Raw genomic sequence first — 25,877 nt, 5'->3', positions numbered from 1 at the left:
CCTGCCATGCAACGGCACGAGACCGGGCCACTGAATCTCCACTAGCCCGTTTGGCCCATGGGGTCGGCTGAAAATGGCCCGAGACTCCCCGTCTCAAATTCTCTCTGGCAAAGCAGGGCACGCCGTCTCGACCTAGCCCCGCTTCCGAACCGGGATGCCGGGTCGCCTGGACACTCTCAGCCCACTAGGTGTCCCGCTGTGACTGCACCTCAGCGCTTGGCGGCAAAACCCAAGGGCCGCGGGCATGCTGGCAGCCCTGGGACGCCAGGGGCAAACCATCGCACTAGGGAGCGGAGGGGCCCTGGACTCCAGGCCAGACACAAAGTAGTGCAAACACGGCCCATCCGCCCTTGGGAGCCAGGCAGCTCAGCCTTTGGCAAGCGGTGCCCTGCCCCGCCGAGTGCCAGCTTGGCGGCGCACTGAACCCAGGGCCCATTGCCACTGAGGGCACTGGCGTGTTCACGGCCAGCGGCTCCGTCGGCCCTGCCTCCGAGGAAATGTGCAGTCAGGCGGCGACCCTGTGCACAGCCGCGTCCTTGTGCATGCCCTGGCAGGTCCCCCAGCCAGAATTATCTGCCTGGACCCGCACGGCTCACGCAGGGACCTTCATCGAGGACACCCACAAGGGCAGGGCCAGGGACAGTCCACCACTCTGTGGGATGCAAGCCAGGGCCCCTCGCTCGACACAGGAACAGCACCATGGCCTCTGTGGATCTCCAGGCCCGCCGCCACGATGGTGACGGACGCGGAGAGAGGAAGACGGCTCCGTTGCCCAAGGAGAGCTGCCCGTTTGACCAGCTCCCCTAGCCACCAGGGCGCTGTTCCTGGCTGCCCTCGGTGCACTCAGGGCCTGCCTTGCCCTGCCTGGCATACAGGGGGGCAAGGAGAGGCCTCGATCCCGCACCCTACAGCAGGATTTGGGGTCCCCTGCCTCCCAGTCACTGGGACCGTCCCGGGAGCACACCCTCAACTCAGGAGCCGCGGGCGAGGGAGACGAGGTCTCCCCGTCCCCCGTGGGCTACGCAACGTGCCGGAGGCCCGGCCAGTCTGCGCATCGTCACCTACGCACGGCCTCGAGACTCTGGGAAGACGCCCACGGAGGCCCATTGTTTGGACACAGAGACCGCAGGGGCGCATCGGTCAGGGACCGTAGCGCTGGACCAAGGCACCTTGAAGGCGGGCCCGGTGGCCAGCTGGTGGCCGCCGTGACGTGGGCACGGAGGCGGTAGGGTGCCCACAACCCACGGAACCATGACCGGATTTCTCCAAGCAAAGACAACGGCTAAGGCCGCGCACCTTCGTGGAATCAACACGCCTGCCGTCCTTCCCGTTCCCGGCCTTTGTGGGCCAATGTAAGAGCCAGTACCGAGGCGCCATTGGCGCCCTGCACCCACCACACAGGTCCCGCGAGGTCACTGTGGGCGTGCACTGGGAGAGACTCCGGCGCTGTCCAGGGCAGCGGCCTCGCCTCGCGCCTCTGCCCCTCAGGCTCCTACACTGAGGGGAGCCGCACGGACGTCACCGGGAAAAAGATCGCGGGAGGGATCTCCGCTTGCCGCCCCGGGGCTCCCCTCTGTACCCACGCGAGCTGCCGCAAGCAGGCTCCACCACACACATCGCCAGGACTTCTGCCTGAAGCGCCACCCTGGCGCACGCTACCCCGGGCCACGTGCTGTCAGGGGCTGTGCCAACGCCACGCCATGGGACTCCTCCGGCTGGGAGGCCGGCGGCCCGACATGCCACCAAAGCCCTGCCACGGCCCCGAGGACCTCCGCGCCGTGAACGCCCAGCTAAGGAGGGGAAACCCCTCGCGGACCCGGAGCGCTCCGCGAGGCCCTCCGATGCAGAGGCCCTTGGGTGCTGCTGTTGCTGCTGCTGCTGCTTGTGCTCGTGCTGGCGCTGCCGGTGCTGGGGGTGCTCGTGCTGCTGGTGCCTGCGACAGTGTGACCGAGGGGAAGCTGTCCCTCACTCCTACCTTCCCTGGGGGAGACAACGTGCTGGACCTCAGTTTCGATGAGAACGACGGTAGGGAGTTCTCACTCATTTTGTTCAGCTTTTCCAAGGAATGCAGAATGAGGGAGTCATCATCGATCCGAGCACATTCGGCGCCGCCCGGCACATCGAACGTAGCTGTCCGGGCGGCTCAGACGTTTGAGCCGTTGGTGGGAGTGCCCGCCAGCAGCCTGGACCGACCAGAGCCGAGCCACTGAGCAAGAGGGGCGCTCCAGCCGCTCTCGGAGCCAGAGCCCGCATGCCACCAGACACGCGCGGACTGGCAGGCTCTCAGGGGGGCGCAGGCTATCCCACGGCCAAGGTCTGCGCAGGAGACATTGGAAGGCTTACCATCTGGGCGATGCCTCCGCAGGGTGCCCACGCCGCGCTGGACAACACTTCTTCCGGGCACCCGGCCACCCTCCGCGCATCCGAGGACAGGAAAGCCTTCTTCCCTGGGCCAACGGCGAGCCCGGCGTGGACACCGACCCTGAGAAGTGGGGACAAATGGCACACACGCGTGAGAAAAGGATCCAGGTTCTCAGGTCGCCGGACCGCTCCGATTGCTTCCTAGGTGCAGCCTCGCATCGGCCTGTCCTGTCCCTCTGTCGCACAGGCAGGGTTGGGGGCGGCTGAGCAGGATGCCCTGTGCGCAAGTCTGCACGGCCACGGGCGCGCCAGTCTGTGCAGCCGTGGGAGTCAGAATGGCAGTGTTGTGAGCGTGTGGAAGTGGAGTTCGGGTGGGTGTAGACATGGGCTTCTACCTCTTTGTAGTTCGCGTCTGTTTCGTGTGGGCACGTGTGCGCGAGGGGCGGGTGTGTGCGTGCCTGGTGGGCGGTGGGCACGGGCGTCGGTGGTCACGTGTGCAAGGCTCAGCTCCCGAAAGACCCTGCCCGGACGTGGAATCATGGCCTCACGTCCTGCCATGCAACGGCACGAGACCGGGCCACTGAATCTCCACTAGCCCGTTTGGCCCATGGGGTCGGCTGAAAATGGCCCGAGACTCCCCGTCTCAAATTCTCTCTGGCAAAGCAGGGCACGCCGTCTCGACCTAGCCCCGCTTCCGAACCGGGATGCCGGGTCGCCTGGACACTCTCAGCCCGCTAGGTGTCCCGCTGTGACTGCACCTCAGCGCTTGGCGGCAAAACCCAAGGGCCGCGGGCATGCTGGCAGCCCTGGGACGCCAGGGGCAAACCATCGCACTAGGGAGCGGAGGGGCCCTGGACTCCAGGCCAGACACAAAGTAGTGCAAACACGGCCCATCCGCCCTTGGGAGCCAGGCAGCTCAGCCTTTGGCAAGCGGTGCCCTGCCCCGCCGAGTGCCAGCTTGGCGGCGCACTGAACCCAGGGCCCATTGCCACTGAGGGCACTGGCGTGTTCACGGCCAGCGGCTCCGTCGGCCCTGCCTCCGAGGAAATGTGCAGTCAGGCGGCGACCCTGTGCACAGCCGCGTCCTTGTGCATGCCCTGGCAGGTCCCCCAGCCAGAATTATCTGCCTGGACCCGCACGGCTCACGCAGGGACCTTCATCGAGGACACCCACAAGGGCAGGGCCAGGGACAGTCCAACACTCTGTGGGATGCAAGCCAGGGCCCCTCGCTCGACACAGGAACAGCACCATGGCCTCTGTGGATCTCCAGGCCCGCCGCCACGATGGCGACGGACGCGGAGAGAGGAAGACGGCTCCGTTGCCCAAGGAGAGCTGCCCGTTTGACCAGCTCCCCTAGCCACCAGGGCGCTGTTCCTGGCTGCCCTCGGTGCACTCAGGGCCTGCCTTGCCCTGCCTGGCATACAGGGGGGCAAGGAGAGGCCTCGATCCCGCACCCTACAGCAGGATTTGGGGTCCCCTGCCTCCCAGTCACTGGGACCGTCCCGGGAGCACACCCTCAACTCAGGAGCCGCGGGCGAGGGAGACGAGGTCTCCCCGTCCCCCGTGGGCTACGCAACGTGCCGGAGGCCCGGCCAGTCTGCGCATCGTCACCTACGCACGGCCTCGAGACTCTGGGAAGACGCCCACGGAGGCCCATTGTTTGGACACAGAGACCGCAGGGGCGCATCGGTCAGGGACCGTAGCGCTGGACCAAGGCACCTTGAAGGCGGGCCCGGTGGCCAGCTGGTGGCCGCCGTGACGTGGGCACGGAGGCGGTAGGGTGCCCACAACCCACGGAACCATGACCGGATTTCTCCAAGCAAAGACAACGGCTAAGGCCGCGCACCTTCGTGGAATCAACACGCCTGCCGTCCTTCCCGTTCCCGGCCTTTGTGGGCCAATGTAAGAGCCAGTACCGAGGCGCCATTGGCGCCCTGCACCCACCACACAGGTCCCGCGAGGTCACTGTGGGCGTGCACTGGGAGAGACTCCGGCGCTGTCCAGGGCAGCGGCCTCGCCTCGCGCCTCTGCCCCTCAGGCTCCTACACTGAGGGGAGCCGCACGGACGTCACCGGGAAAAAGATCGCGGGAGGGATCTCCGCTTGCCGCCCCGGGGCTCCCCTCTGTACCCACGCGAGCTGCCGCAAGCAGGCTCCACCACACACATCGCCAGGACTTCTGCCTGAAGCGCCACCCTGGCGCACGCTACCCCGGGCCACGTGCTGTCAGGGGCTGTGCCAACGCCACGCCATGGGACTCCTCCGGCTGGGAGGCCGGCGGCCCGACATGCCACCAAAGCCCTGCCACGGCCCCGAGGACCTCCGCGCCGTGAACGCCCAGCTAAGGAGGGGAAACCCCTCGCGGACCCGGAGCGCTCCGCGAGGCCCTCCGATGCAGAGGACCTTGGGTGCTGCTGTTGCTGCTGCTGCTGCTTGTGCTCGTGCTGGCGCTGCCGGTGCTGGGGGTGCTCGTGCTGCTGGTGCCTGCGACAGTGTGACCGAGGGGAAGCTGTCCCTCACTCCTACCTTCCCTGGGGGAGACAACGTGCTGGACCTCAGTTTCGATGAGAACGACGGTAGGGAGTTCTCACTCATTTTGTTCAGCTTTTCCAAGGAATGCAGAATGAGGGAGTCATCATCGATCCGAGCACATTCGGGGCCGCCCGGCACATCGAACGTAGCTGTCCGGGCGGCTCAGACGTTTGAGCCGATGGTGGGAGTGCCCGCCAGCAGCCTGGACCGACCAGAGCCGAGCCACTGAGCAAGAGGGGCGCTCCAGCCGCTCTCGGAGCCAGAGCCCGCATGCCACCAGGTACGTGCGGACTGGCAGGCTCTCAGGGGGGCGCAGGCTATCCCACGGCCAAGGTCTGCGCAGGAGACATTGGAAGGCTTACCGTCTGGGCGATGCCTCCGCAGGGTGCCCACGCCGCGCTGGACAACACTTCTTCCGGGCACCCGGCCACCCTCCGCGCATCCGAGGACAGGAAAGCCTTCTTCCCTGGGCCAACGGCGAGCCCGGCGTGGACACCGACCCTGAGAAGTGGGGACAAATGGCACACACGCGTGAGAAAAGGATCCAGGTTCTCAGGTCGCCGGACCGCTCCGATTGCTTCCTAGGTGCAGCCTCGCATCGGCCTGTCCTGTCCCTCTGTCGCACAGGCAGGGTTGGGGGCGGCTGAGCAGGATGCCCTGTGCGCAAGTCTGCACGGCCACGGGCGCGCCAGTCTGTGCAGCCGTGGGAGTCAGAATGGCAGTGTTGTGAGCGTGTGGAAGTGGAGTTCGGGTGGGTGTAGACATGGGCTTCTACCTCTTTGTAGTTCGCGTCTGTTTCGTGTGGGCACGTGTGCGCGAGGGGCGGGTGTGTGCGTGCCTGGTGGGCGGTGGGCACGGGCGTCGGTGGTCACGTGTGCAAGGCTCAGCTCCCGAAAGACCCTGCCCGGACGTGGAATCATGGCCTCACGTCCTGCCATGCAACGGCACGAGACCGGGCCACTGAATCTCCACTAGCCCGTTTGGCCCATGGGGTCGGCTGAAAATGGCCCGAGACTCCCCGTCTCAAATTCTCTCTGGCAAAGCAGGGCACGCCGTCTCGACCTAGCCCCGCTTCCGAACCGGGATGCCGGGTCGCCTGGACACTCTCAGCCCGCTAGGTGTCCCGCTGTGACTGCACCTCAGCGCTTGGCGGCAAAACCCAAGGGCCGCGGGCATGCTGGCAGCCCTGGGACGCCAGGGGCAAACCATCGCACTAGGGAGCGGAGGGGCCCTGGACTCCAGGCCAGACACAAAGTAGTGCAAACACGGCCCATCCGCCCTTGGGAGCCAGGCAGCTCAGCCTTTGGCAAGCGGTGCCCTGCCCCGCCGAGTGCCAGCTTGGCGGCGCACTGAACCCAGGGCCCATTGCCACTGAGGGCACTGGCGTGTTCACGGCCAGCGGCTCCGTCGGCCCTGCCTCCGAGGAAATGTGCAGTCAGGCGGCGACCCTGTGCACAGCCGCGTCCTTGTGCATGCCCTGGCAGGTCCCCCAGCCAGAATTATCTGCCTGGACCCGCACGGCTCACGCAGGGACCTTCATCGAGGACACCCACAAGGGCAGGGCCAGGGACAGTCCACCACTCTGTGGGATGCAAGCCAGGGCCCCTCGCTCGACACAGGAACAGCACCATGGCCTCTGTGGATCTCCAGGCCCGCCGCCACGATGGCGACGGACGCGGAGAGAGGAAGACGGCTCCGTTGCCCAAGGAGAGCTGCCCGTTTGACCAGCTCCCCTAGCCACCAGGGCGCTGTTCCTGGCTGCCCTCGGTGCACTCAGGGCCTGCCTTGCCCTGCCTGGCATACAGGGGGGCAAGGAGAGGCCTCGATCCCGCACCCTACAGCAGGATTTGGGGTCCCCTGCCTCCCAGTCACTGGGACCGTCCCGGGAGCACACCCTCAACTCAGGAGCCGCGGGCGAGGGAGACGAGGTCTCCCCGTCCCCCGTGGGCTACGCAACGTGCCGGAGGCCCGGCCAGTCTGCGCATCGTCACCTACGCACGGCCTCGAGACTCTGGGAAGACGCCCACGGAGGCCCATTGTTTGGACACAGAGACCGCAGGGGCGCATCGGTCAGGGACCGTAGCGCTGGACCAAGGCACCTTGAAGGCGGGCCCGGTGGTCAGCTGGTGGCCGCCGTGACGTGGGCACGGAGGCGGTAGGGTGCCCACAACCCACGGAACCATGACCGGATTTCTCCAAGCAAAGACAACGGCTAAGGCCGCGCACCTTCGTGGAATCAACACGCCTGCCGTCCTTCCCGTTCCCGGCCTTTGTGGGCCAATGTAAGAGCCAGTACCGAGGCGCCATTGGCGCCCTGCACCCACCACACAGGTCCCGCGAGGTCACTGTGGGCGTGCACTGGGAGAGACTCCGGCGCTGTCCAGGGCAGCGGCCTCGCCTCGCGCCTCTGCCCCTCAGGCTCCTACACTGAGGGGAGCCGCACGGACGTCACCGGGAAAAAGATCGCGGGAGGGATCTCCGCTTGCCGCCCCGGGGCTCCCCTCTGTACCCACGCGAGCTGCCGCAAGCAGGCTCCACCACACACATCGCCAGGACTTCTGCCTGAAGCGCCACCCTGGCGCACGCTACCCCGGGCCACGTGCTGTCAGGGGCTGTGCCAACGCCACGCCATGGGACTCCTCCGGCTGGGAGGCCGGCGGCCCGACATGCCACCAAAGCCCTGCCACGGCCCCGAGGACCTCCGCGCCGTGAACGCCCAGCTAAGGAGGGGAAACCCCTCGCGGACCCGGAGCGCTCCGCGAGGCCCTCCGATGCAGAGGCCCTTGGGTGCTGCTGTTGCTGCTGCTGCTGCTTGTGCTCGTGCTGGCGCTGCCGGTGCTGGGGGTGCTCGTGCTGCTGGTGCCTGCGACAGTGTGACCGAGGGGAAGCTGTCCCTCACTCCTACCTTCCCTGGGGGAGACAACGTGCTGGACCTCAGTTTCGATGAGAACGACGGTAGGGAGTTCTCACTCATTTTGTTCAGCTTTTCCAAGAAATGCAGAATGAGGGAGTCATCATCGATCCGAGCACATTCGGGGCCGCCCGGCACATCGAACGTAGCTGTCCGGGCGGCTCAGACGTTTGAGCCGATGGTGGGAGTGCCCGCCAGCAGCCTGGACCGACCAGAGCCGAGCCACTGAGCAAGAGGGGCGCTCCAGCCGCTCTCGGAGCCAGAGCCCGCATGCCACCAGGTACGCGCGGACTGGCAGGCTCTCAGGGGGGCGCAGGCTATCCCACGGCCAAGGTCTGCGCAGGAGACATTGGAAGGCTTACCGTCTGGGCGATGCCTCCGCAGGGTGCCCACGCCGCGCTGGACAACACTTCTTCCGGGCACCCGGCCACCCTCCGCGCATCCGAGGACAGGAAAGCCTTCTTCCCTGGGCCAACGGCGAGCCCGGCGTGGACACCGACCCTGAGAAGTGGGGACAAATGGCACACACGCGTGAGAAAAGGATCCAGGTTCTCAGGTCGCCGGACCGCTCCGATTGCTTCCTAGGTGCAGCCTCGCATCGGCCTGTCCTGTCCCTCTGTCGCACAGGCAGGGTTGGGGGCGGCTGAGCAGGATGCCCTGTGCGCAAGTCTGCACGGCCACGGGCGCGCCAGTCTGTGCAGCCGTGGGAGTCAGAATGGCAGTGTTGTGAGCGTGTGGAAGTGGAGTTCGGGTGGGTGTAGACATGGGCTTCTACCTCTTTGTAGTTCGCGTCTGTTTCGTGTGGGCACGTGTGCGCGAGGGGGGGGTGTGTGCGTGCCTGGTGGGCGGTGGGCACGGGCGTCGGTGGTCACGTGTGCAAGGCTCAGCTCCCGAAAGACCCTGCCCGGACGTGGAATCATGGCCTCACGTCCTGCCATGCAACGGCACGAGACCGGGCCACTGAATCTCCACTAGCCCGTTTGGCCCATGGGGTCGGCTGAAAATGGCCCGAGACTCCCCGTCTCAAATTCTCTCTGGCAAAGCAGGGCACGCCGTCTCGACCTAGCCCCGCTTCCGAACCGGGATGCCGGGTCGCCTGGACACTCTCAGCCCGCTAGGTGTCCCGCTGTGACTGCACCTCAGCGCTTGGCGGCAAAACCCAAGGGCCGCGGGCATGCTGGCAGCCCTGGGACGCCAGGGGCAAACCATCGCACTAGGGAGCGGAGGGGCCCTGGCCTCCAGGCCAGACACAAAGTAGTGCAAACACGGCCCATCCGCCCTTGGGAGCCAGGCAGCTCAGCCTTTGGCAAGCGGTGCCCTGCCCCGCCGAGTGCCAGCTTGGCGGCGCACTGAACCCAGGGCCCATTGCCACTGAGGGCACTGGCGTGTTCACGGCCAGCGGCTCCGTCGGCCCTGCCTCCGAGGAAATGTGCAGTCAGGCGGCGACCCTGTGCACAGCCGCGTCCTTGTGCATGCCCTGGCGGGTCCCCCAGCCAGAATTATCTGCCTGGACCCGCACGGCTCACGCAGGGACCTTCATCGAGGACACCCACAAGGGCAGGGCCAGGGACAGTCCACCACTCTGTGGGATGCAAGCCAGGGCCCCTCGCTCGACACAGGAACAGCACCATGGCCTCTGTGGATCTCCAGGCCCGCCGCCACGATGGCGACGGACGCGGAGAGAGGAAGACGGCTCCGTTGCCCAAGGAGAGCTGCCCGTTTGACCAGCTCCCCTAGCCACCAGGGCGCTGTTCCTGGCTGCCCTCGGTGCACTCAGGGCCTGCCTTGCCCTGCCTGGCATACAGGGGGGCAAGGAGAGGCCTCGATCCCGCACCCTACAGCAGGATTTGGGGTCCCCTGCCTCCCAGTCACTGGGACCGTCCCGGGAGCACACCCTCAACTCAGGAGCCGCGGGCGAGGGAGACGAGGTCTCCCCGTCCCCCGTGGGCTACGCAACGTGCCGGAGGCCCGGCCAGTCTGCGCATCGTCACCTACGCACGGCCTCGAGACTCTGGGAAGACGCCCACGGAGGCCCATTGTTTGGACACAGAGACCACAGGGGCGCATCGGTCAGGGACCGTAGCGCTGGACCAAGGCACCTTGAAGGCGAGCCCGGTGGCCAGCTGGTGGCCGCCGTGACGTGGGCACGGAGGCGGTAGGGTGCCCACAACCCACGGAACCATGACCGGATTTCTCCAAGCAAAGACAACGGCTAAGGCCGCGCACCTTCGTGGAATCAACACGCCTGCCGTCCTTCCCGTTCCCGGCCTTTGTGGGCCAATGTAAGAGCCAGTACCGAGGCGCCATTGGCGCCCTGCACCCACCACACAGGTCCCGCGAGGTCACTGTGGGCGTGCACTGGGAGAGACTCCGGCGCTGTCCAGGGCAGCGGCCTCGCCTCGCGCCTCTGCCCCTCAGGCTCCTACACTGAGGGGAGCCGCACGGACGTCACCGGGAAAAAGATCGCGGGAGGGATCTCCGCTTGCCGCCCCGGGGCTCCCCTCTGTACCCACGCGAGCTGCCGCAAGCAGGCTCCACCACACACATCGCCAGGACTTCTGCCTGAAGCGCCACCCTGGCGCACGCTACCCCGGGCCACGTGCTGTCAGGGGCTGTGCCAACGCCACGCCATGGGACTCCTCCGGCTGGGAGGCCGGCGGCCCGACATGCCACCAAAGCCCTGCCACGGCCCCGAGGACCTCCGCGCCGTGAACGCCCAGCTAAGGAGGGGAAACCCCTCGCGGACCCGGAGCGCTCCGCGAGGCCCTCCGATGCAGAGGCCCTTGGGTGCTGCTGTTGCTGCTGCTGCTGCTTGTGCTCGTGCTGGCGCTGCCGGTGCTGGGGGTGCTCGTGCTGCTGGTGCCTGCGACAGTGTGACCGAGGGGAAGCTGTCCCTCACTCCTACCTTCCCTGGGGGAGACAACGTGCTGGACCTCAGTTTCGATGAGAACGACGGTAGGGAGTTCTCACTCATTTTGTTCAGCTTTTCCAAGGAATGCAGAATGAGGGAGTCATCATCGATCCGAGCACATTCGGCGCCGCCCGGCACATCGAACGTAGCTGTCCGGGCGGCTCAGACGTTTGAGCCGATGGTGGGAGTGCCCGCCAGCAGCCTGGACCGACCAGAGCCGAGCCACTGAGCAAGAGGGGCGCTCCAGCCGCTCTCGGAGCCAGAGCCCGCATGCCACCAGACACGCGCGGACTGGCAGGCTCTCATGGGGGCGCAGGATATCCCACGGCCAAGGTCTGCGCAGGAGACTTTGGAAGGCTTACCGTCTGGGCGATGCCTCCGCAGGGTGCCCACGCCGCGCTGGACAACACTTCTTCCGGGCACCCGGCCACCCTCCGCGCATCCGAGGACAGGAAATCCTTCTTCCCTGGGCCAACGGCGAGCCCGGCGTGGACACCGACCCTGAGAAGTGGGGACAAATGGCACACACGTGTGACAAAAGGATCCAGGTTCTCAGGTCGCCGGACCGCTCCAATTGCTTCCTAGGTGCAGCCTCGCATCGGCCTGTCCTGTCCCTCTGTCGCACAGGCAGGGTTGGGGGCGGCTGAGCAGGATGCCCTGTGCGCAAGTCTGCACGGCCACGGGCGCACCAGTCTGTGCAGCCGTGGGAGTCAGAATGGCAGTGTTGTGAGCATGTGGAAGTGGAGTTCGGGTGGGTGTAGACATGGGCTTCTACCTCTTTGTAGTTCGCGTCTGTTTCGTGTGGGCACGTGTGCGCGAGGGGCGGGTGTGTGCGTGCCTGGTGGGCGGTGGGCACGGGCGTCGGTGGTCACGTGTGCAAGGCTCAGCTCCCGAAAGACCCTGCCCGGACGTGGAATCATGGCCTCACGTCCTGCCATGCAACGGCACGAGACCGGGCCACTGAATCTCCACTAGCCCGTTTGGCCCATGGGGTCGGCTGAAAATGGCCCGAGACTCCCCGTCTCAAATTCTCTCTGGCAAAGCAGGGCACGCCGTCTCGACCTAGCCCCGCTTCCGAACCGGGATGCCGGGTCGCCTGGACACTGTCAGCCCGCTAGGTGTCCCGCTGTGACTGCACCTCAGCGCTTGGCGGCAAAACCCAAGGGCCGCGGGCATGCTGGCAGCCCTGGGACGCCAGGGGCAAACCATCGCACTAGGGAGCGGAGGGGCCCTGGCCTCCAGGCCAGACACAAAGTAGTGCAAACACGGCCCATCCGCCCTTGGGAGCCAGGCAGCTCAGCCTTTGGCAAGCGGTGCCCTGCCCCGCCGAGTGCCAGCTTGGCGGCGCACTGAACCCAGGGCCCATTGCCACTGAGGGCACTGGCGTGTTCACGGCCAGCGGCTCCGTCGGCCCTGCCTCCGAGGAAATGTGCAGTCAGGCGGCGACCCTGTGCACAGCCGCGTCCTTGTGCATGCCCTGGCGGGTCCCCCAGCCAGAATTATCTGCCTGGACCCGCACGGCTCACGCAGGGACCTTCATCGAGGACACCCACAAGGGCAGGGCAAGGGATAGTCCACCACTCTGTGGGATGCAAGCCAGGGCCCCTCGCTCGACACAGGAACAGCACCATGGCCTCTGTGGATCTCCAGGCCCGCCGCCACGATGGCGACGGACGCGGAGAGAGGAAGACGGCTCCGTTGCCCAAGGAGAGCTGCCCGTTTGACCAGCTCCCCTAGCCACCAGGGCGCTGTTCCTGGCTGCCCTCGGTGCACTCAGGGCCTGCCTTGCCCTGCCTGGCATACAGGGGGGCAAGGAGAGGCCTCGATCCCGCACCCTACAGCAGGATTTGGGGTCCCCAGCCTCCCAGTCACTGGGACCGTCCCGGGAGCACACCCTCAACTCAGGAGACGCGGGCGAGGTAGACGAGGTCTCCCCGTCCCCCGTGGGCTACGCAACGTGCCGGAGGCCCGGCCAGTCTGCGCATCGTCACCTACGCACGGCCTCGAGACTCTGGGAAGACGCCCACGGAGGCCCATTGTTTGGACACAGAGACCGCAGGGGCGCATCGGTCAGGGACCGTAGCGCTGGACCAAGGCACCTTGAAGGCGGGCCCGGTGGCCAGCTGGTGGCCGCCGTGACGTGGGCACGGAGGCGGTAGGGTGCCCACAACCCACGGAACCATGACCGGATTTCTCCAAGCAAAGACAACGGCTAAGGCCGCGCACCTTCGTGGAATCAACACGCCTGCCGTCCTTCCCGTTCCCGGCCTTTGTGGGCCAATGTAAGAGCCAGTACCGAGGCGCCATTGGCGCCCTGCACCCACCACACAGGTCCCGCGAGGTCACTGTGGGCGTGCACTGGGAGAGACTCCGGCGCTGTCCAGGGCAGCGGCCTCGCCTCGCGCCTCTGCCCCTCAGGCTCCTACACTGAGGGGAGCCGCACGGACGTCACCGGGAAAAAGATCGCGGGAGGGATCTCCGCTTGCCGCCCCGGGGCTCCCCTCTGTACCCACGCGAGCTGCCGCAAGCAGGCTCCACCACACACATCGCCAGGACTTCTGCCTGAAGCGCCACCCTGGCGCACGCTACCCCGGGCCACGTGCTGTCAGGGGCTGTGCCAACGCCACGCCATGGGACTCCTCCGGCTGGGAGGCCGGCGGCCCGACATGCCACCAAAGCCCTGCCACGGCCCCGAGGACCTCCGCGCCGTGAACGCCCAGCTAAGGAGGGGAAACCCCTCGCGGACCCGGAGCGCTCCGCGAGGCCCTCCGATGCAGAGGCCCTTGGGTGCTGCTGTTGCTGCTGCTGCTGCTTGTGCTCGTGCTGGCGCTGCCGGTGCTGGGGGTGCTCGTGCTGCTGGTGCCTGCGACAGTGTGACCGAGGGGAAGCTGTCCCTCACTCCTACCTTCCCTGGGGGAGACAACGTGCTGGACCTCAGTTTCGATGAGAACGACGGTAGGGAGTTCTCACTCATTTTGTTCAGCTTTTCCAAGGAATGCAGAATGAGGGAGTCATCATCGATCCGAGCACATTCGGGGCCGCCCGGCACATCGAACGTAGCTGTCCGGGCGGCTCAGACGTTTGAGCCGATGGTGGGAGTGCCCGCCAGCAGCCTGGACCGACCAGAGCCGAGCCACTGAGCAAGAGGGGCGCTCCAGCCGCTCTCGGAGCCAGAGCCCGCATGCCACCAGGCACGCGCGGACTGGCAGGCTCTCAGGGGGGCGCAGGCTATCCCACGGCCAAGGTCTGCGCAGGAGACATTGGAAGGCTTACCGTCTGGACGATGCCTCCGCAGGGTGCCCACGCCGCGCTGGACAACACTTCTTCCGGGCACCCGGCCACCCTCCGCGCATCCGAGGACAGGAAAGCCTTCTTCCCTGGGCCAACGGCGAGCCCGGCGTGGACACCGACCCTGAGAAGTGGGGACAAATGGCACACACGCGTGAGAAAAGGATCCAGGTTCTCAGGTCGCCGGACCGCTCCGATTGCTTCCTAGGTGCAGCCTCGCATCGGCCTGTCCTGTCCCTCTGTCGCACAGGCAGGGTTGGGGGCGGCTGAGCAGGATGCCCTGTGCGCAAGTCTGCACGGCCACGGGCGCGCCAGTCTGTGCAGCCGTGGGAGTCAGAATGGCAGTGTTGTGAGCGTGTGGAAGTGGAGTTCGGGTGGGTGTAGACATGGGCTTCTACCTCTTTGTAGTTCGCGTCTGTTTCGTGTGGGCACGTGTGCGCGAGGGGCGGGTGTGTGCGTGCCTGGTGGGCGGTGGGCACGGGCGTCGGTGGTCACGTGTGCAAGGCTCAGCTCCCGAAAGACCCTGCCCGGACGTGGAATCATGGCCTCACGTCCTGCCACGCAACGGCACGACACCGGGCCACTGAATCTCCACTAGCCCGTTTGGCCCATGGGGTCGGCTGAAAATGGCCCGAGACTCCCCGTCTCAAATTCTCTCTGGCAAAGCAGGGCACGCCGTCTCGACCTAGCCCCGCTTCCGAACCGGGATGCCGGGTCGCCTGGACACTGTCAGCCCGCTAGGTGTCCCGCTGTGACTGCACCTCAGCGCTTGGCGGCAAAACCCAAGGGCCGCGGGCATGCTGGCAGCCCTGGGACGCCAGGGGCAAACCATCGCACTAGGGAGCGGAGGGGCCCTGGCCTCCAGGCCAGACACAAAGTAGTGCAAACACGGCCCATCCGCCCTTGGGAGCCAGGCAGCTCAGCCTTTGGCAAGCGGTGCCCTGCCCCGCCGAGTGCCAGCTTGGCGGCGCACTGAACCCAGGGCCCATTGCCAGTGAGGGCACTGGCGTGTTCACGGCCAGCGGCTCCGTCGGCCCTGCCTCCGAGGAAATGTGCAGTCAGGCGGCGACCCTGTGCACAGCCGCGTCCTTGTGCATGCCCTGGCGGGTCCCCCAGCCAGAATTATCTGCCTGGACCCGCACGGCTCACGCAGGGACCTTCATCGAGGACACCCACAAGGGCAGGGCAAGGGACAGTCCACCACTCTGTGGGATGCAAGCCAGGGCCCCTCGCTCGACACAGGAACAGCACCATGGCCTCTGTGGATCTCCAGGCCCGCCGCCACGATGGCGACGGACGCGGAGAGAGGAAGACGGCTCCGTTGCCCAAGGAGAGCTGCCCGTTTGACCAGCTCCCCTAGCCACCAGGGCGCTGTTCCTGGCTGCCCTCGGTGCACTCAGGGCCTGCCTTGCCCTGCCTGGCATACAGGGGGGCAAGGAGAGGCCTCGATCCCGCACCCTACAGCAGGATTTGGGGTCCCCTGCCTCCCAGTCACTGGGACCGTCCCGGGAGCACACCCTCAACTCAGGAGCCGCGGGCGAGGGAGACGAGGTCTCCCCGTCCCCCGTGGGCTACGCAACGTGCCGGAGGCCCGGCCAGTCTGCGCATCGTCACCTACGCACGGCCTCGAGACTCTGGGAAGACGCCCACGGAGGCCCATTGTTTGGACACAGAGACCGCAGGGGCGCATCGGTCAGGGACCGTAGCGCTGGACCAAGGCACCTTGAAGGCGGGCCCGGTGGCCAGCTGGTGGCCGCCGTGACGTGGGCACGGAGGCGGTAGGGTGCCCACAACCCACGGAACCATGACCGGATTTCTCCAAGCAAAGACAACGGCTAAGGCCGCGCACCTTCGTGGAATCAACACGCCTGCCGTCCTTCCCGTTCCCGGCCTTTGTGGGCCAATGTAAGAGCCAGTACCGAGGCGCCATTGGCGCCCTGCACCCACCACACAGGTCCCGCGAGGTCACTGTGGGCGTGTACTGGGAGAGACTCCGGCGCTGTCCAGGGCAGCGGCCTCGCCTCGCGCCTCTGCCCCTCAGGCTCCTACACTGAGGGGAGCCGCACGGACGTCACCGGGAAAAAGATCGCGGGAGGGATCTCCGCTTGCCGCCCCGGGGCTCCCCTCTGTACCCACGCGAGCTGCCGCAAGCAGGCTCCACCACACACATCGCCAGGACTTCTGCCTGAAGCGCCACCCTGGCGCACGCTACCCCGGGCCACGTGCTGTCAGGGGCTGTGCCAACGCCACGCCATGGGACTCCTCCGGCTGGGAGGCCGGCGGCCCGACATGCCACCAAAGCCCTGCCACGGCCCCGAGGACCTCCGCGCCGTGAACGCCCAGCTAAGGAGGGGAAACCCCTCGCGGACCCGGAGCGCTCCGCCAGGCCCTCCGATGCAGAGGCCCTTGGGTGCTGCTGTTGCTGCTGCTGCTGCTTGTGCTCGTGCTGGCGCTGCCGGTGCTGGGGGTGCTCGTGCTGCTGGTGCCTGCGACAGTGTGACCGAGGGGAAGCTGTCCCTCACTCCTACCTTCCCTGGGGGAGACAACGTGCTGGACCTCAGTTTCGATGAGAACGACGGTAGGGAGTTCTCACTCATTTTGTTCAGCTTTTCCAAGGAATGCAGAATGAGGGAGTCATCATCGATCCGAGCACATTCGGGGCCGCCCGGCACATCGAACGTAGCTGTCCGGGCGGCTCAGACGTTTGAGCCGATGGTGGGAGTGCCCGCCAGCAGCCTGGACCGACCAGAGCCGAGCCACTGAGCAAGAGGGGCGCTCCAGCCGCTCTCGGAGCCAGAGCCCGCATGCCACCAGGCACGCGCGGACTGGCAGGCTCTCAGGGGGGCGCAGGCTATCCCACGGCCAAGGTCTGCGCAGGAGACATTGGAAGGCTTACCGTCTGGGCGATGCCTCCGCAGGGTGCCCACGCCGCGCTGGACAACACTTCTTCCGGGCACCCGGCCACCCTCCGCGCATCCGAGGACAGGAAAGCCTTCTTCCCTGGGCCAACGGCGAGCCCGGCGTGGACACCGACCCTGAGAAGTGGGGACAAATGGCACACACGCGTGAGAAAAGGATCCAGGTTCTCAGGTCGCCGGACCGCTCCGATTGCTTCCTAGGTGCAGCCTCGCATCGGCCTGTCCTGTCCCTCTGTCGCACAGGCAGGGTTGGGGGCGGCTGAGCAGGATGCCCTGTGCGCAAGTCTGCACGGCCACGGGCGCGCCAGTCTGTGCAGCCGTGGGAGTCAGAATGGCAGTGTTGTGAGCGTGTGGAAGTGGAGTTCGGGTGGGTGTAGACATGGGCTTCTACCTCTTTGTAGTTCGCGTCTGTTTCGTGTGGGCACGTGTGCGCGAGGGGCGGGTGTGTGCGTGCCTGGTGGGCGGTGGGCACGGGCGTCGGTGGTCACGTGTGCAAGGCTCAGCTCCCGAAAGACCCTGCCCGGACGTGGAATCATGGCCTCACGTCCTGCCATGCAACGGCACGAGACCGGGCCACTGAATCTCCACTAGCCCGTTTGGCCCATGGGGTCGGCTGAAAATGGCCCGAGACTCCCCGTCTCAAATTCTCTCTGGCAAAGCAGGGCACGCCGTCTCGACCTAGCCCCGCTTCCGAACCGGGATGCCGGGTCGCCTGGACACTGTCAGCCCGCTAGGTGTCCCGCTGTGACTGCACCTCAGTGCTTGGCGGCAAAACCCAAGGGCCGCGGGCATGCTGGCAGCCCTGGGACGCCAGGGGCAAACCATCGCACTAGGGAGCGGAGGGGCCCTGGCCTCCAGGCCAGACACAAAGTAGTGCAAACACGGCCCATCCGCCCTTGGGAGCCAGGCAGCTCAGCCTTTGGCAAGCGGTGCCCTGCCCCGCCGAGTGCCAGCTTGGCGGCGCACTGAACCCAGGGCCCATTGCCACTGAGGGCACTGGCGTGTTCACGGCCAGCGGCTCCGTCGGCCCTGCCTCCGAGGAAATGTGCAGTCAGGCGGCGACCCTGTGCACAGCCGCGTCCTTGTGCATGCCCTGGCGGGTCCCCCAGCCAGAATTATCTGCCTGGACCCGCACGGCTCACGCAGGGACCTTCATCGAGGACACCCACAAGGGCAGGGCAAGGGATAGTCCACCACTCTGTGGGATGCAAGCCAGGGCCCCTCGCTCGACACAGGAACAGCACCATGGCCTCTGTGGATCTCCAGGCCCGCCGCCACGATGGCGACGGACGCGGAGAGAGGAAGACGGCTCCGTTGCCCAAGGAGAGCTGCCCGTTTGACCAGCTCCCCTAGCCACCAGGGCGCTGTTCCTGGCTGCCCTCGGTGCACTCAGGGCCTGCCTTGCCCTGCCTGGCATACAGGGGGGCAAGGAGAGGCCTCGATCCCGCACCCTACAGCAGGATTTGGGGTCCCCAGCCTCCCAGTCACTGGGACCGTCCCGGGAGCACACCCTCAACTCAGGAGACGCGGGCGAGGTAGACGAGGTCTCCCCGTCCCCCGTGGGCTACGCAACGTGCCGGAGGCCCGGCCAGTCTGCGCATCGTCACCTACGCACGGCCTCGAGACTCTGGGAAGACGCCCACGGAGGCCCATTGTTTGGACACAGAGACCGCAGGGGCGCATCGGTCAGGGACCGTAGCGCTGGACCAAGGCACCTTGAAGGCGGGCCCGGTGGCCAGCTGGTGGCCGCCGTGACGTGGGCACGGAGGCGGTAGGGTGCCCACAACCCACGGAACCATGACCGGATTTCTCCAAGCAAAGACAACGGCTAAGGCCGCGCACCTTCGTGGAATCAACACGCCTGCCGTCCTTCCCGTTCCCGGCCTTTGTGGGCCAATGTAAGAGCCAGTACCGAGGCGCCATTGGCGCCCTGCACCCACCACACAGGTCCCGCGAGGTCACTGTGGGCGTGCACTGGGAGAGACTCCGGCGCTGTCCAGGGCAGCGGCCTCGCCTCGCGCCTCTGCCCCTCAGGCTCCTACAATGAGGGGAGCCGCACGGACGTCACCGGGAAAAAGATCGCGGGAGGGATCTCCGCTTGCCGCCCCGGGGCTCCCCTCTGTACCCACGCGAGCTGCCGCAAGCAGGCTCCACCACACACATCGCCAGGACTTCTGCCTGAAGCGCCACCCTGGCGCACGCTACCCCGGGCCACGTGCTGTCAGGGGCTGTGCCAACGCCACGCCATGGGACTCCTCCGGCTGGGAGGCCGGCGGCCCGACATGCCACCAAAGCCCTGCCACGGCCCCGAGGACCTCCGCGCCGTGAACGCCCAGCTAAGGAGGGGAAACCCCTCGCGGACCCGGAGCGCTCCGCGAGGCCCTCCGATGCAGAGGCCCTTGGGTGCTGCTGTTGCTGCTGCTGCTGCTTGTGCTCGTGCTGGCGCTGCCGGTGCTGGGGGTGCTCATGCTGCTGGTGCCTGCGACAGTGTGACCGAGGGGAAGCTGTCCCTCACTCCTACCTTCCCTGGGGGAGACAACGTGCTGGACCTCAGTTTCGATGAGAACGACGGTAGGGAGTTCTCACTCATTTTGTTCAGCTTTTCCAAGGAATGCAGAATGAGGGAGTCATCATCGATCCGAGCACATTCGGGGCCGCCCGGCACATCGAACGTAGCTGTCCGGGCGGCTCAGACGTTTGAGCCGATGGTGGGAGTGCCCGCCAGCAGCCTGGACCGACCAGAGCCGAGCCACTGAGCAAGAGGGGCGCTCCAGCCGCTCTCGGAGCCAGAGCCCGCATGCCACCAGGCACGCGCGGACTGGCAGGCTCTCAGGGGGGCGCAGGCTATCCCACGGCCAAGGTCTGCGCAGGAGACATTGGAAGGCTTACCGTCTGGGCGATGCCTCCGCAGGGTGCCCACGCCGCGCTGGACAACACTTCTTCCGGGCACCCGTCCATCCTCCGCGCATCCGAGGACAGGAAAGCCTTCTTCCCTGGGCCAACGGCGAGCCCGGCGTGGACACCGACCCTGAGAAGTGGGGACAAATGGCACACACGCGTGAGAAAAGGATCCAGGTTCTCAGGTCGCCGGACCGCTCCGATTGCTTCCTAGGTGCAGCCTCGCATCGGCCTGTCCTGTCCCTCTGTCGCACAGGCAGGGTTGGGGGCGGCTGAGCAGGATGCCCTGTGCGCAAGTCTGCACGGCCACGGGCGCGCCAGACTGTGCAGCCGTGGGAGTCAGAATGGCAGTGTTGTGAGCGTGTGGAAGTGGAGTTCGGGTGGGTGTAGACATGGGCTTCTACCTCTTTGTAGTTCGCGTCTGTTTCGTGTGGGCACGTGTGCGCGAGGGGCGGGTGTGTGCGTGCCTGGTGGGCGGTGGGCACGGGCGTCGGTGGTCACGTGTGCAAGGCTCAGCTCCCGAAAGACCCTGCCCGGACGTGGAATCATGGCCTCACGTCCTGCCATGCAACGGCACGAGACCGGGCCACTGAATCTCCACTAGCCCGTTTGGCCCATGGGGTCGGCTGAAAATGGCCCGAGACTCCCCGTCTCAAATTCTCTCTGGCAAAGCAGGGCACGCCGTCTCGACCTAGCCCCGCTTCCGAACCGGGATGCCGGGTCGCCTGGACACTCTCAGCCCGCTAGGTGTCCCGCTGTGACTGCACCTCAGCGCTTGGCGGCAAAACCCAAGGGCCGCGGGCATGCTGGCAGCCCTGGGACGCCAGGGGCAAACCATCGCACTAGGGAGCGGAGGGGCCCTGGCCTCCAGGCCAGACACAAAGTAGTGCAAACACGGCCCATCCGCCCTTGGGAGCCAGGCAGCTCAGCCTTTGGCAAGCGGTGCCCTGCCCCGCCGAGTGCCAGCTTGGCGGCGCACTGAACCCAGGGCCCATTGCCACTGAGGGCACTGGCGTGTTCACGGCCAGCGGCTCCGTCGGCCCTGCCTCCGAGGAAATGTGCAGTCAGGCGGCGACCCTGTGCACAGCCGCGTCCTTGTGCATGCCCTGGCGGGTCCCCCAGCCAGAATTATCTGCCTGGACCCGCACGGCTCACGCAGGGACCTTCATCGAGGACACCCACAAGGGCAGGGCAAGGGATAGTCCACCACTCTGTGGGATGCAAGCCAGGGCCCCTCGCTCGACACAGGAACAGCACCATGGCCTCTGTGGATCTCCAGGCCCGCCGCCACGATGGCGACGGACGCGGAGAGAGGAAGACGGCTCCGTTGCCCAAGGAGAGCTGCCCGTTTGACCAGCTCCCCTAGCCACCAGGGCGCTGTTCCTGGCTGCCCTCGGTGCACTCAGGGCCTGCCTTGCCCTGCCTGGCATACAGGGGGGCAAGGAGAGGCCTCGATCCCGCACCCTACAGCAGGATTTGGGGTCCCCTGCCTCCCAGTCACTGGGACCGTCCCGGGAGCACACCCTCAACTCAGGAGCCGCGGGCGAGGGAGACGAGGTCTCCCCGTCCCCCGTGGGCTACGCAACGTGCCGGAGGCCCGGCCAGTCTGCGCATCGTCACCTACGCACGGCCTCGAGACTCTGGGAAGACGCCCACGGAGGCCCATTGTTTGGACACAGAGACCGCAGGGGCGCATCGGTCAGGGACCGTAGCGCTGGACCAAGGCACCTTGAAGGCGGGCCCGGTGGCCAGCTGGTGGCCGCCGTGACGTGGGCACGGAGGCGGTAGGGTGCCCACAACCCACGGAACCATGACCGGATTTCTCCAAGCAAAGACAACGGCTAAGGCCGCGCACCTTCGTGGAATCAACACGCCTGCCGTCCTTCCCGTTCCCGGCCTTTGTGGGCCAATGTAAGAGCCAGTACCGAGGCGCCATTGGCGCCCTGCACCCACCACACAGGTCCCGCGAGGTCACTGTGGGCGTGCACTGGGAGAGACTCCGGCGCTGTCCAGGGCAGCGGCCTCGCCTCGCGCCTCTGCCCCTCAGGCTCCTACACTGAGGGGAGCCGCACGGACGTCACCGGGAAAAAGATCGCGGGAGGGATCTCCGCTTGCCGCCCCGGGGCTCCCCTCTGTACCCACGCGAGCTGCCGCAAGCAGGCTCCACCACACACATCGCCAGGACTTCTGCCTGAAGCGCCACCCTGGCGCACGCTACCCCGGGCCACGTGCTGTCAGGGGCTGTGCCAACGCCACGCCATGGGACTCCTCCGGCTGGGAGGCCGGCGGCCCGACATGCCACCAAAGCCCTGCCACGGCCCCGAGGACCTCCGCGCCGTGAACGCCCAGCTAAGGAGGGGAAACCCCTCGCGGACCCGGAGCGCTCCGCGAGGCCCTCCGATGCAGAGGCCCTTGGGTGCTGCTGTTGCTGCTGCTGCTGCTTGTGCTCGTGCTGGCGCTGCCGGTGCTGGGGGTGCTCATGCTGCTGGTGCCTGCGACAGTGTGACCGAGGGGAAGCTGTCCCTCACTCCTACCTTCCCTGGGGGAGACAACGTGCTGGACCTCAGTTTCGATGAGAACGACGGTAGGGAGTTCTCACTCATTTTGTTCAGCTTTTCCAAGGAATGCAGAATGAGGGAGTCATCATCGATCCGAGCACATTCGGGGCCGCCCGGCACATCGAACGTAGCTGTCCGGGCGGCTCAGACGTTTGAGCCGATGGTGGGAGTGCCCGCCAGCAGCCTGGACCGACCAGAGCCGAGCCACTGAGCAAGAGGGGCGCTCCAGCCGCTCTCGGAGCCAGAGCCCGCATGCCACCAGGCACGCGCGGACTGGCAGGCTCTCAGGGGGGCGCAGGCTATCCCACGGCCAAGGTCTGCGCAGGAGACATTGGAAGGCTTACCGTCTGGGCGATGCCTCCGCAGGGTGCCCACGCCGCGCTGGACAACACTTCTTCCGGGCACCCGTCCATCCTCCGCGCATCCGAGGACAGGAAAGCCTTCTTCCCTGGGCCAACGGCGAGCCCGGCGTGGACACCGACCCTGAGAAGTGGGGACAAATGGCACACACGCGTGAGAAAAGGATCCAGGTTCTCAGGTCGCCGGACCGCTCCGATTGCTTCCTAGGTGCAGCCTCGCATCGGCCTGTCCTGTCCCTCTGTCGCACAGGCAGGGTTGGGGGCGGCTGAGCAGGATGCCCTGTGCGCAAGTCTGCACGGCCACGGGCGCGCCAGACTGTGCAGCCGTGGGAGTCAGAATGGCAGTGTTGTGAGCGTGTGGAAGTGGAGTTCGGGTGGGTGTAGACATGGGCTTCTACCTCTTTGTAGTTCGCGTCTGTTTCGTGTGGGCACGTGTGCGCGAGGGGCGGGTGTGTGCGTGCCTGGTGGGCGGTGGGCACGGGCGTCGGTGGTCACGTGTGCAAGGCTCAGCTCCCGAAAGACCCTGCCCGGACGTGGAATCATGGCCTCACGTCCTGCCATGCAACGGCACGAGACCGGGCCACTGAATCTCCACTAGCCCGTTTGGCCCATGGGGTCGGCTGAAAATGGCCCGAGACTCCCCGTCTCAAATTCTCTCTGGCAAAGCAGGGCACGCCGTCTCGACCTAGCCCCGCTTCCGAACCGGGATGCCGGGTCGCCTGGACACTCTCAGCCCGCTAGGTGTCCCGCTGTGACTGCACCTCAGCGCTTGGCGGCAAAACCCAAGGGCCGCGGGCATGCTGGCAGCCCTGGGACGCCAGGGGCAAACCATCGCACTAGGGAGCGGAGGGGCCCTGGCCTCCAGGCCAGACACAAAGTAGTGCAAACACGGCCCATCCGCCCTTGGGAGCCAGGCAGCTCAGCCTTTGGCAAGCGGTGCCCTGCCCCGCCGAGTGCCAGCTTGGCGGCGCACTGAACCCAGGGCCCATTGCCACTGAGGGCACTGGCGTGTTCACGGCCAGCGGCTCCGTCGGCCCTGCCTCCGAGGAAATGTGCAGTCAGGCGGCGACCCTGTGCACAGCCGCGTCCTTGTGCATGCCCTGGCGGGTCCCCCAGCCAGAATTATCTGCCTGGACCCGCACGGCTCACGCAGGGACCTTCATCGAGGACACCCACAAGGGCAGGGCAAGGGATAGTCCACCACTCTGTGGGATGCAAGCCAGGGCCCCTCGCTCGACACAGGAACAGCACCATGGCCTCTGTGGATCTCCAGGCCCGCCGCCACGATGGCGACGGACGCGGAGAGAGGAAGACGGCTCCGTTGCCCAAGGAGAGCTGCCCGTTTGACCAGCTCCCCTAGCCACCAGGGCGCTGTTCCTGGCTGCCCTCGGTGCACTCAGGGCCTGCCTTGCCCTGCCTGGCATACAGGGGGGCAAGGAGAGGCCTCGATCCCGCACCCTACAGCAGGATTTGGGGTCCCCTGCCTCCCAGTCACTGGGACCGTCCCGGGAGCACACCCTCAACTCAGGAGCCGCGGGCGAGGGAGACGAGGTCTCCCCGTCCCCCGTGGGCTACGCAACGTGCCGGAGGCCCGGCCAGTCTGCGCATCGTCACCTACGCACGGCCTCGAGACTCTGGGAAGACGCCCACGGAGGCCCATTGTTTGGACACAGAGACCGCAGGGGCGCATCGGTCAGGGACCGTAGCGCTGGACCAAGGCACCTTGAAGGCGGGCCCGGTGGCCAGCTGGTGGCCGCCGTGACGTGGGCACGGAGGCGGTAGGGTGCCCACAACCCACGGAACCATGACCGGATTTCTCCAAGCAAAGACAACGGCTAAGGCCGCGCACCTTCGTGGAATCAACACGCCTGCCGTCCTTCCCGTTCCCGGCCTTTGTGGGCCAATGTAAGAGCCAGTACCGAGGCGCCATTGGCGCCCTGCACCCACCACACAGGTCCCGCGAGGTCACTGTGGGCGTGCACTGGGAGAGACTCCGGCGCTGTCCAGGGCAGCGGCCTCGCCTCGCGCCTCTGCCCCTCAGGCTCCTACACTGAGGGGAGCCGCACGGACGTCACCGGGAAAAAGATCGCGGGAGGGATCTCCGCTTGCCGCCCCGGGGCTCCCCTCTGTACCCACGCGAGCTGCCGCAAGCAGGCTCCACCACACACATCGCCAGGACTTCTGCCTGAAGCGCCACCCTGGCGCACGCTACCCCGGGCCACGTGCTGTCAGGGGCTGTGCCAACGCCACGCCATGGGACTCCTCCGGCTGGGAGGCCGGCGGCCCGACATGCCACCAAAGCCCTGCCACGGCCCCGAGGACCTCCGCGCCGTGAACGCCCAGCTAAGGAGGGGAAACCCCTCGCGGACCTGGAGCGCTCCGCCAGGCCCTCCGATGCAGAGGCCCTTGGGTGCTGCTGTTGCTGCTGCTGCTGCTTGTGCTCGTGCTGGCGCTGCCGGTGCTGGGGGTGCTCGTGCTGCTGGTGCCTGCGACAGTGTGACCGAGGGGAAGCTGTCCCTCACTCCTACCTTCCCTGGGGGAGACAACGTGCTGGACCTCAGTTTCGATGAGAACGACGGTAGGGAGTTCTCACTCATTTTGTTCAGCTTTTCCAAGGAATGCAGAATGAGGGAGTCATCATCGATCCGAGCACATTCAGGGCCGCCCGGCACATCGAACGTAGCTGTCCGGGCGGCTCAGACGTTTGAGCCGATGGTGGGAGTGCCCGCCAGCAGCCTGGACCGACCAGAGCCGAGCCACTGAGCAAGAGGGGCGCTCCAGCCGCTCTCGGAGCCAGAGCCCGCATGCCACCAGGCACGCGCGGACTGGCAGGCTCTCAGGGGGGCGCAGGCTATCCCACGGCCAAGGTCTGCGCAGGAGACATTGGAAGGCTTACCGTCTGGGCGATGCCTCCGCAGGGTGCCCACGCCGCGCTGGACAACACTTCTTCCGGGCACCCGGCCACCCTCCGCGCATCCGAGGACAGGAAAGCCTTCTTCCCTGGGCCAACGGCGAGCCCGGCGTGGACACCGACCCTGAGAAGTGGGGACAAATGGCACACACGCGTGAGAAAAGGATCCAGGTTCTCAGGTCGCCGGACCGCTCCGATTGCTTCCTAGGTGCAGCCTCGCATCGGCCTGTC

The 25,877-nt window shown here is 66.7% G+C and overlaps 9 non-coding genes across 9 annotated transcripts; all 9 read right to left on the bottom strand.

Moving 5' to 3' along the window:
* Nucleotides 1–1,999: 1,999 nt before the first annotated feature.
* On the bottom strand, nucleotides 2,000–2,094 carry LOC148164016 (small nucleolar RNA SNORD116). The gene has a single exon (XR_015768682.1). It is a non-coding gene; the product is annotated as a small nucleolar RNA SNORD116 (small nucleolar RNA).
* A 2,816-nt stretch (nucleotides 2,095–4,910) lies between these two features.
* LOC148164015 (small nucleolar RNA SNORD116) lies at nucleotides 4,911–5,005 on the bottom strand. Its single transcript, XR_015768681.1, has one exon. It is a non-coding gene; the product is annotated as a small nucleolar RNA SNORD116 (small nucleolar RNA).
* Nucleotides 5,006–7,821: 2,816 nt separating this feature from the next.
* LOC148164014 (small nucleolar RNA SNORD116) lies at nucleotides 7,822–7,916 on the bottom strand. The gene has a single exon (XR_015768696.1). It is a non-coding gene; the product is annotated as a small nucleolar RNA SNORD116 (small nucleolar RNA).
* Nucleotides 7,917–10,732: 2,816 nt separating this feature from the next.
* LOC148164013 (small nucleolar RNA SNORD116) lies at nucleotides 10,733–10,827 on the bottom strand. The gene has a single exon (XR_015768680.1). It is a non-coding gene; the product is annotated as a small nucleolar RNA SNORD116 (small nucleolar RNA).
* Nucleotides 10,828–13,643: 2,816 nt separating this feature from the next.
* On the bottom strand, nucleotides 13,644–13,738 carry LOC148164012 (small nucleolar RNA SNORD116). The gene has a single exon (XR_015768679.1). It is a non-coding gene; the product is annotated as a small nucleolar RNA SNORD116 (small nucleolar RNA).
* Nucleotides 13,739–16,554: 2,816 nt separating this feature from the next.
* Nucleotides 16,555–16,649, bottom strand: LOC148164011 (small nucleolar RNA SNORD116). The gene has a single exon (XR_015768678.1). It is a non-coding gene; the product is annotated as a small nucleolar RNA SNORD116 (small nucleolar RNA).
* Nucleotides 16,650–19,465: 2,816 nt separating this feature from the next.
* Nucleotides 19,466–19,560, bottom strand: LOC148164010 (small nucleolar RNA SNORD116). The gene has a single exon (XR_015768677.1). It is a non-coding gene; the product is annotated as a small nucleolar RNA SNORD116 (small nucleolar RNA).
* A 2,816-nt stretch (nucleotides 19,561–22,376) lies between these two features.
* On the bottom strand, nucleotides 22,377–22,471 carry LOC148164009 (small nucleolar RNA SNORD116). The gene has a single exon (XR_015768676.1). It is a non-coding gene; the product is annotated as a small nucleolar RNA SNORD116 (small nucleolar RNA).
* Nucleotides 22,472–25,287: 2,816 nt separating this feature from the next.
* LOC148164008 (small nucleolar RNA SNORD116) lies at nucleotides 25,288–25,382 on the bottom strand. The gene has a single exon (XR_015768675.1). It is a non-coding gene; the product is annotated as a small nucleolar RNA SNORD116 (small nucleolar RNA).
* Between the last annotated feature and the right edge of the window lie 495 nt (nucleotides 25,383–25,877).

Source organism: Eumetopias jubatus, unplaced genomic scaffold (genome assembly GCF_037043125.1).
Source record: "Eumetopias jubatus isolate StellerSeaLion01/CBP00866 unplaced genomic scaffold, mEumJub1_p1.0 scaffold_7, whole genome shotgun sequence".
NCBI classification, from domain to species: domain Eukaryota; kingdom Metazoa; phylum Chordata; class Mammalia; order Carnivora; family Otariidae; genus Eumetopias; species Eumetopias jubatus.
Note: the sequence above shows the minus strand (reverse complement) of the source record. Positions and strands in the feature narration are given on the sequence as shown.